The sequence below is a fragment of the Balaenoptera borealis genome (genome assembly GCF_965194805.1).
Source record: "Balaenoptera borealis genome assembly, chromosome: 21".
In the NCBI taxonomy this organism is placed as follows: Eukaryota; Metazoa; Chordata; class Mammalia; order Artiodactyla; family Balaenopteridae; genus Balaenoptera; species Balaenoptera borealis.
The window spans coordinates 20,589,896-20,599,993 of record NC_138880.1 but is presented as its reverse complement, the minus strand read 5'-3'; the positions used below and the strand labels follow the sequence as shown (position 1 = coordinate 20,599,993).

General features: G+C 37.1%; 1 pseudogene across 1 annotated transcript; it reads left to right on the top strand.

The window, feature by feature from the left end:
• Positions 1–3,785: 3,785 nt before the first annotated feature.
• LOC309619768 (SNRPN upstream reading frame protein pseudogene) lies at positions 3,786–9,393 on the top strand (annotated as a pseudogene). Its single transcript has one exon. The product of its transcript is annotated as an SNRPN upstream reading frame protein pseudogene (transcript).
• The last annotated feature ends 705 nt before the right edge of the window (positions 9,394–10,098 follow it).

Sequence of the window (10,098 nt, the reverse complement as noted above, 5' to 3'; positions counted from 1 at the left end):
GGTAGTATACTCAGTTTCACCATATTGATTCTTCCAATCCAAGAACATGGTATATCTCTCCATCTGTTGGTATCATCTTTAATTTCTTTCATCAGTGTCTTATAGTTTTCTGCATACAGGTCTTTTGTCTCCCTAGGTAGGTTAATCCCTAGGCATTATATTCTTTTTGTTGCAGTGGTAAATGGGAGTGTTTCCTTAATTTCTCTTTCATATTTTTCATCATTAGCATATAGGAATGCAAGGTATTTCTGTGCATTAATTTTGTATCCTGCAACTTTACCAAATGTATTGATAAGCTCTAGTACTTTTCTGGTGGCATCTTTAGGATTCTCTATGTATAGTATCATGTCATCTGCAAACAGTGACAGTTTTACTTCTTCTTTTCCAATTTGTATTCCTTTTATTTCTTTTTCTTCTCTGATTGCCATGGCTGGGACTTCCAAAACTATGTTGAATAATACTGGCGAGAGTGGACATCCTTGCCTTGTTCCTGATCTTCAGGAAATGCTTTCAGTTTTTCACCATTGAGAATGACGTTTGCTGGGGGTTTGTCGTATATGGCCTTTACTATGTTGAGGTAGTTTCCCTCTATGCCCACTTTCTGGAGAGTTTTTATCATACATGGGTGTTGAATTTTGTCAAAAGCTTTTTCTGCATCTATTGAGATGATCACATGGTTTTTATTCTTCAATTTGTTAATATGTTGTATCACATTGATTGATTTGCATATTTTGAAGGATCCTTGCATCCCTGGGATAAATCCCACTTGATCATGGTGTATGATCCTTTTAATGTGTTGTTGGATTCTGTTGGCTAGTATTTTGTTGAGGATTTTTGCATCTATATTCATCAGTGATATTGGTCTGTAATTTTCTTTTTTTGTAGTATCTTTGTCTGGTTTTGGTATCAGGGTGATGGTGGCCTCATAGAATGAGTTTGGGAGTGTTTCTTCCTCTGCAATTTTTTGGAAGAGTTGAGAAGGATAGGTGTTAGCTCTTCTCTAAATGTTTGATAGAATTCACCTGTGAAACCATCTGGTCCTGGACTTTTGTTTGTTGGAAGATTTTTAATCACAGTTTCGATTTCATCACTTGTGAGTGGTCTGTTCATATTTTCTATTTCTTCCTGGTTCAGTCTTGGAAGGTTATACCTTTCTAAGTATTTGTCCATTTCTTCCAGGTTGTCCATTTTATTGGCATAGAGTTGCTTGTAGTAGTCTCTTAGGATGCTCTGTATTTCTGCGGTGTCTGTTGTAACTTCTCCGTTTTCATTTCTAATTTTATTGATTTGAGTCCTCTCCCTCTTTTTCTTGATGAGTCTGGCTAATGGTTTATCAATTTTGTTTATCTTCTCAATGAACCAGCTTTTAGTTTTATTGATCTTTGCTATTGTTTTCTTTGTTTCTATTTCATTTATTTCTGCTCTGATCTTTATGATTTCTTTCCTTCTGCTAACTTTGGGTTTTGTTTGTTCTTCTTTCTCTAGTTCCTTTAGGTGTAAGGTTAGATTGTTTATTTGAGATTTTTCTTGTTTTTTGAGGTAGGCTAGTATAGCTATAAACTTCCCTCTTAGAACTGCTCTTGTTGCATCCCATAGGTTTTGGGTCGTCGTGTTTTCATTGTCATTTGTCTCTAGGTATTTTTTGATTTATTCTTTGATTTCTTCAGTGATCTCTTGGTTATTTAGTAATGTATTGTTTAGCCTCCATGTGTTTGTGCTTTTTACGTTTTTTTCCCAGTAACTCATTTCTAATCTCATAGCGTAGTGGTCAGAAAAGATGCTTGATATGAATTCAATTTTCTTGAATTTACTGACGCTTGATTTGTGAGCCAAGATGTGATCTATCCTGGAGAATGTTCCATGCTCACTTGAGAAGAAAGTGTAATCTGCTGTTTTTGGATGGAATGTCCTATAAATATCAATTAAATCTATCTGGTCTCTTGTGTCATTTAAAGCTTGTGTTTCCTTGTTAATTTTCTGTTTGGATAATCTGTCTATTGGTGTAAGTGAGGTGTTAAAGTCTCCCACTATTATTGTGTTACTGTCAATTTCCTCTTTTATAGCTGTTAGCAGTTGCCTTATGTATTGAGGTGCTCCTATGTTGGGTGCATATATATTTATAATTGTTATATCTTCTTCTTGATCATTATGTAGTGTCCTTCCTTGTCTCTTGTAACATTATTATTTTATCTGATATGAGTATTGCTACTCCAGTTTTCTTTTGATTTCCATTTGCATGGAATATCTTTTTCCATCCCCTCACTTTCAGCTTGAATGTGTCCCTAGGTCTGAAGTGGGTCCCTTGTAGACAGCATATATATGGGTCTTGTTTTTGAATCCATTCAGCAAGCCTGTGTCTTTTGGTTGTAGCATTTAATCCATTCACGTTTAAGGTAATTTTCGATATGTATGTTCCTATGACCATTTTCTTAATTGTTTTGGGTTTGTTTTTGTAGGTCCTTTTCTTCTCTTGTGTTTCCCACTTAGAGAAGTTCCTTTAGCATTTGTTGTAGACCTGGTTTAGTGTGTTGAATTCTCTTAGCTTTTGCTTGTCTGTAAAGCTTTTGATTTCTCCATCGAATCTGAATGAGATCCTTGCCGGGTAGAGTAATCTTGGTTGTAGGTTCTCTCCTTTCATCACTTTAAGTATATCATGCCACTCCCTTCTGACTTGTAGAGTTTCTGCTGAGAAATCAGCTGTTAACCTTTTGGGAGTTCCCTTGTATGTTATTTGTCATTTTTCCCTTGCTGCTTTCAATAATTTTTCTTTGTCTTTATTTTTTGCCAATTTGATTACTATGTGTCTCGGAGTGTTTCTCTTTGGGTTTATCCTGTATGGGACTCTCTGCACTTCCTGGACTTGGGTGGCTGTTTCCTTTCCCATGTTAGGGACGTTTTCGACTATAATCTCTTCAAATATTTTCTCAGGTCCTTTCTCTCTTTCTTCTCCTTCTGGGACCCCTATAATGCGAATGTTGTTGCATTTAATGTTGTTGCAGAGGTCTCTTAGGCTGTCTTCATTTCTTTTCTTTCTTTTTTCTTTATTCTGTTCCGCAGCAGTGAATTCCACCATTGTGTCTTCCAGGTCACTTATCCATTCTTCTGCCTCAGTTATTCTGCTATTGATTCCTTCTAGTGTATTTTTCATTTCAGCTATTGTGTTGTTCATCTGTGTTTCTTTGCTCTTTAATTCTTCTAGAGCTTTATTAAACATTTCTTGCATCTTCTCCATCTTTGCCTCCATTCTTTTTCCAAGGTCCTGGATCATCTTCACTATCATTATTCTGAATTCTCTTTCTGGAAGGTTTCCTATCTCCACTTCATTTAGTTGTTTTCCTGGGTTTTTACCTTGTTCCTTCATCTGGTACATAGCCCTCTGCCTTTTCATCTTGTCTGTCTTTCTGTGAATGTGGTTTTTGTTCCACAGGCTGCAGGACTGTAGTTCTTCTTGCTTCTGCTGTCTGCCCTCTGGTGGATGAGGCTATCTAAGAGGCTTGTGCAAGTTTCCTGATGGGAGGGACTGGTGGTGGGTAGAGCTGGCTGTTGCTTTGGTGGGCAGACCTCAGTAAAACTTTAATACACTTGTCTGCTGATGGGTGGGGCTGGGTTCCTTCCCTGTTGGTTGTTTGGCCTGAGGCAACCCAACACTGGAGCCTACCTGGGCTCTTTGGTGGGGCTAATGGTAGACTCTGGGAGGGCTCACGCCAAGGAGTGCTTCCCAGAACTTCTGCTGTCAGTGTCCTTGTCCTCACGGTGAGACAGAGCCTCCCCCCGCCTCTGCAGTAGACCCTCCAACACTAGCAGGTAGGTCTGGTTCAGTCTCCCCTGGGGTCACTGCTCCTTCCCCTGTGTCCCGATGTGCACACTACTTTGTGTGTGCCCTCCAAGAGTGGAGTCTCTTTTTCCCCCAGTCCTGTTGAAGTCCTGCAATCAAATCCCACTAGCCTTGAAAGTCTGATTCTCTAGGAGTTCCTCCTCTCATTGCCAGACCCCCAGGTTGGGAAGCCTGACGTGGGGCTCAGAAACTTCACTCCAGTGGGTGGACTTCTGTGGTATAAGTGTTCTCCAGTTTGAGTCACCCACCCAGCAGTTATGGGATTTGATTTTATTGTGATAGCACCCCTCCTACCGTCTCATTGTGGCTTCTCCTTTGTCTTTGGATGTGGGGTATCTTTTTTGGTGAACTCCAGTGTCTTCCTGTCAATGATTGTTCAGCAGTTAGTTGTGAATCTGGTGTTCTTGCAAGAGGGCGTGAGAGCACGTCCTTCTACTCTGCCATCTTGAACCAATCTCCTGGGTTGTGGCAGCATTCTTGACTCACAGCCTGTGCTTTCAATTCACCTCCTGCTCTGCTGTCAGAATCACCTTGCTGGTTACCCTTCTTCATCACCCAAATGTGCCCCAGGGCGCAGCAAGGAAGCCCATTTAATTTTTTTAAGTGAGTTAATTAGTGAGCAAAATAATCTTGAATGATTACAGGTGGCAATACTACCCTATTATCCTACTAAAAGCTAAGGTGACACCAATTAAATTAAGGGTGACTGATAATTCTCCTTTATTACTACACCTGTATTCGTATTTAGATACTTTTCATTAATGCTCTTGGGGTCAGTTAAAAGATAAAGGGGAAATCAGCTCATTAATAAAATTTAGAAGTTGAGTTTCCAGGCTCTATATGCTAATTACTCTCTGCCACCACTAAGGCATTTTAAATCTGCATAGATGGACACACAAGCAATGTAAAGAGACTGTCCGGAAATGAACCTAGAAGAAGGGAAAAAAAGTAACACACAGAATAAACAAGATCAACAGCCCTGCCAATTCTTCTCTTGTCCCAGTGGTACTTTTAACTTATTAATGTTGGCTTATGCTGTTCTCGGCTGACCTGCTATTATAAAAGCCTCACTGTTTGGTAACCAAAGGGAAAAACATTCTTATAGCTGATAACCTGATTATGACTTATGAAAACAAGGGACATAGCAGGTAATGACCTTTCTGCTTGGGACCTCTGCAATTTGTAATCACTCAAGCTTTCAGAACATAAAGATGTGACCTTGTGCTTCCTATATTGTGCAATGCTGATTGGTACAAGGAAAATGCCAATAGAATCCTCCTAATTGGCTCCCAACACAAGTGGAGTGATCATCACGCAAATCATTAATCCAGACTCATTTCATTTACTCTAAATAAAGGAGCATTAACAAATCTCTTTTATTTGAATGTCCCTTTGTGTATGTGTGTCTGTTATTTAAAAGTATGACCAGTTCATCTGGGAGATTGGGATTGACATATATACACTAATATGTATAAAATGGATAACTAATAAGAACCTGCTGTGTAAAAAAATAAATAAACTTAAAGTTAAAAATATATATATATATATATATTCCTCCTGTTCTTAAAACAATCCTCCTTTGTGATATGGTATCACAACATTAAAATAAAATCTTTTAAACCTTAAAAAAATAAAAAATAAAAAGTATGACCAGGTGTGACCCTGAAGCCTTTTTGTTGGTAATGTAAACTCTTGTTACATTTCCAGCTTTTTCCTGACATTAGCATTCCAGTTGAATGGTGATCATTAAATCAATTTTAACGTAATAATTGACAGCATTCTTTGATTGCAGTTTTTAAAAAGGTGCAGTTCACATGAATATTCCCCTCACGATGCTGAAAACTAGTGAAAATACTACACTGATAATTTTCTATTAAACAGGAAAATGAGAGTTTGACTATGACTTAATAACTTCTTCACGCTGTATGGAAGGTGATTTTCCATAGGAAAATTGATGGCATTTTATCTGTCCTGCATATTGTTGAAGGACCCTGTTCTCTCTTTAAGTAAACTTTCTTACGAAAAACTCACTTATTCCCTTGAAATCAGCACACATTAGGCAACCTTCAAATAATACCTCTTCTGGGGAACCTTTCCTGATATCCTCCAGAATGAATTTTCTCCTCCTTATGACACCTACTATTTTTTACTTTTTCTTTACAATTCACAGTTCTAAGGGTATCATTCACTTAGACATGAACAGCAACCCCTGGAGTTGTGTAGACACAATGTGCACAAAATAGGTAGCAGTCCTGAGGAGATTTACCTCATTCACCTTCTCGGTAATATTAGCTGGGAGCCAAAGTGTATCATTTAAGGCGATAAAAATCAAATTTTAGAAATATAAGCATATTTAACAGTAAAATAGAAAATACTAAATAAACGTTGATAATGTTATTGATTAAATTCCAGTGGTAAGAGGAAGGGAGGAAGAAGCAGAAAGTGGAAACACCTAATTTTAACACCAAGCAAATAGAGAAGCAACAAATACCATGTAAATTAATGGATGACTAAAAACATTATATAAAGCTATCATTTGAAAGGTAACCACTGAGCAATTATCCAAACCTACCTACCAGAAAAACTGTTCACAAACAAATAAATTAGACCACATGGTGAAAAACTTCTGAAAATTTACAAACACATAAAATCTGACATAAGGCAGATGAAAAGACAATCATGATTATATCAATCAGTGTAAATATAATATATATCACATGTGATATATATAAACAAATGTTACACAAACACAAACAAATCATTAAAACATTGCTGAAAGACACAAAAAAGAATTTGATCAGACTTCCAGGAAAGCCGTGTGACAAACTTGGCATATACATCTCTCCTCAGTGAAACAACCATTTAACTGGTAAATATTATAAAACACAAACGTTTAAAATCTCTGGAAATTGACCTAAGGGCATACCGCAAATCAGTAAGCATTTATTCAAGAAAAACTCCTAAACGTCGATAAGAACAGTGGGAATCGGTGACATTTCAGCCAGAACCTGCTCCCATTCCTTCCGCAACTTCATGATACAGAATGTCTACTCTATTTCTTGAGGCCAACAAGATGGGAGCTCCTTTAACACCACTCCCAGCCAAAAGGCTAAGATTCACCCCAGGAGAGACAGGGTGCCAGCATCTCTCACCTCAGTCACCGGCCCTCCAAGTGAAGAGGATTAGTCAAATCATGAGGGAAAGATGGAATACTTCAGTAAACGGTGTTCAAACCAGATAGACATATAGAAAAGTGAAATTGGATCCAATTCTCATTTTACATACCAGAACAAACTCTAAATAAAACAAAAATTTAAATATAAATAAAAATAAAACCATTAAAGTAACATAAAATAATATGGAAGAATTCCTTTAAAACCGAAAGTGAATACAGCCTTTCTAACTATTTCTGAAAACCCAGAATTCTTAAAATACTAACAACTTACTACGTAAAGAAAAAAATTTCCATTTGGCCAAAAATAATAAGCAAAATTAAAGGGTATATGACAGCGTAGAGTGGAGCGGCTGCCAGAGATGCCTAACTTTGTGTTCTGAGGAGCGGCCAGCGGCAAGATGGAGCGGACCAGGGACCGTTTACCCCTGAGACGGACCACAGAACAGCACGTACCAGAGGTAGAAATCCAAGTCAAACGGAGAAGAAGAGCCTCACTGAGCAACCAGGAGTGTCACCTGTACCCAAAGCGATCTCAGCAGTACCTGTGGTGGATTTCCAGCCGGAACTGAGACAGGCATTCTTAGCTGAGACTCCAACAGGTGGTTAAAGCAGTATTGGAAAACCCAGGTAGCTGATTCCAAGAGAGAAAACAAAACAAAACAAAACAGGTTAGAGCTGATGCAGTCATGATCAAGAATAAAGAACTAATTAAAGGGTAGGGTGTTTGGAGGTCATTTAATTATTTGGGATATGTTCAAAGAATTTGTTTTTTTTCTTAAAGGCTTCATACAAATAAACAGAGCAGAAAGTTTAAAAAAATAAAAGCAGGATGTTAATGCTTTTACCCTGACACTTTTGTCATGTATTACTTTCCAGACATTGTATAGTCCTTGCTTTTTAGGTAGTTTTATTCATATTTAACTTGTACTGATTTTCAATTTAACATATGAAAAATATTTCATTATAAATAGCTGCCGAATATCCTGCTAATATGTTTTATAATTCCTTTTTGTGAGAGACTTCATTTTTTCTGCTGGTAATTTGAAATAAAGCTTCAGTGAATTGCTTTGCATAAAACTTCAGATAGGATCATTTCCTTGGATATGCAGATGTAAAATTAAATTGAGTCAAGGAATTTGAAATTAAGGTACATTTTCTGAATTCTATTATGAATTATTATATTAGTCTTTATTGTTGTGAAAAAATATAGTGCCACTTACACTTTCATCTGCACTGGTTATGTTAATTACATATAATTTGTTTCTATTGAATTATAAATACACATCACATCCATTAGCAAATGAGAAGCTAAGTATCTCCCATGCTTATTTACTAATTATTTTTTTGTTTTATCTTTTTCTTACCTTTTTTTACCAATGTGTTTGAATCAGTTGACAATGTAATAAAGCTATTAATCTATGATTTTTCAATGTTATGTAGATTTATTTACAGTGTGTCTTCTTGTGTTGATTGCTTAGATTTTTAGGAAAATGCTATTAATTTTGATTTAATACTTTATTTTTCTTTTCCGACTTAAAAAAATTTTAAGATCTCAATCCAAAGGGTTTAATATATACTTTTTAGAAACTAAGAGAGGAAAGGGGTTTATAGATGAGTTTTCTTCTAGATTTTCTTTATTTCTGTTTTGAAATATAACCCCTCAATTCAAATTAATTAGGCCTGTTTATGGCCATCATTTCGAATTTTAAAGCAAAGGGAAAACCCTCCCCAGCTGAATCCTTTACCCAACATTCTCCAGTAATTGCTTGGATTTGATTGCTAGATGGTGGAATTGATTTCCAACAATAGAATCTGATCATTGTCCTCAGCTGTTCCCCAGAGTAAGGGCATTTTTAAACGAGTAAGTGCACATATGACTTTTTTTAACCAAGAATTTTTGGGCTCCTCAGTACAGTTTACATACTCTTGTAAGTTACTGAGTAAAGTATTATTTAAATTATACATTATGGGGGCTTCCCTGGTGGCGCAGTGGTTGAGAATCTGCCTGCCAATGCAGGGGACACGGGTTCGAGCCCTGGTCTGGGAAGATCCCACATGCCACGGAGCAACTGGGCCCGTGAGCCACAATTACTGAGCCTGCGCTTCTGGAGCCTGTGCTCCGCAACAAGAGAGGCCGCGATAATGAGAGGCCTGCGCACCACGATGAAGAGTGGCCCCCACTTGCCGCAACTAGAGAAAGCCCTCGCACAAAAACAAAGACCCAACACAGCCATAAATAAATAAATAAATAAAATTTAAAAAAAATTATACATTATGATCTATAAGTAGGGCCATCCAATTTGCTGAGTTTCAAGTGCTGGTTTCATCTAAACAGGACTAGTTACTAGGATTGTTATAGAGCAGGAGTTGGTAAAGTATCTGGCCCATTTATTGCCTGTTTTTGTAAATAAAATTTTATTGGCACACAGCCATGTCTTATTTATTTAAGTATGGCCTACGGCTGTTATGGGCAGTGGCAGATGGGAGTATTTGTGGCAGATGGGAGTATTTGTGACAGGTTGAATGGCAGGCAAAGTCTACAATATTTATTATCTTTCCCTTTAAAAGAAAAAGTTGGGTAATCTCTCTCTTAGAGAACCACTTTCAAAGATGAAAACACTAAGGTGGAGGCAATAGGGGAGTGGTGATACTATACAGTGTGGTGAAAGGAAAGGGGTTGTAGAAGGAGAGTATATGAAGTAAATATTCCAGGGTAGAGAACCAGATGAATTTCTGGGATAAGGGTCAGGTCTAAGACTTGTGCTAAAGTCTGCTATACATGTAAATGGGTAAAGACATTTTAACAGTTGATATGTTTTCTTTTTCATTATAAAAATCTAAATCATGTCAGTGATAGCCAAGAAAAATGTGAAAGTAAACCACAGACTTTAAATACCCATGTTTCAACCGCGGCAACATGAGGTTGAATTTTCTTTCATTTTGCCCATTTGTTTTTCTTTTGAAAATGTAGTTAATTGTAATCATGCTTTTAAACTATTCCACTTATATGTATATCATTAATGTTCCTTCATTTTATTACATAGTCCTCACAACTATTATTGTAATGAATAAATGATGGTCCATTCAT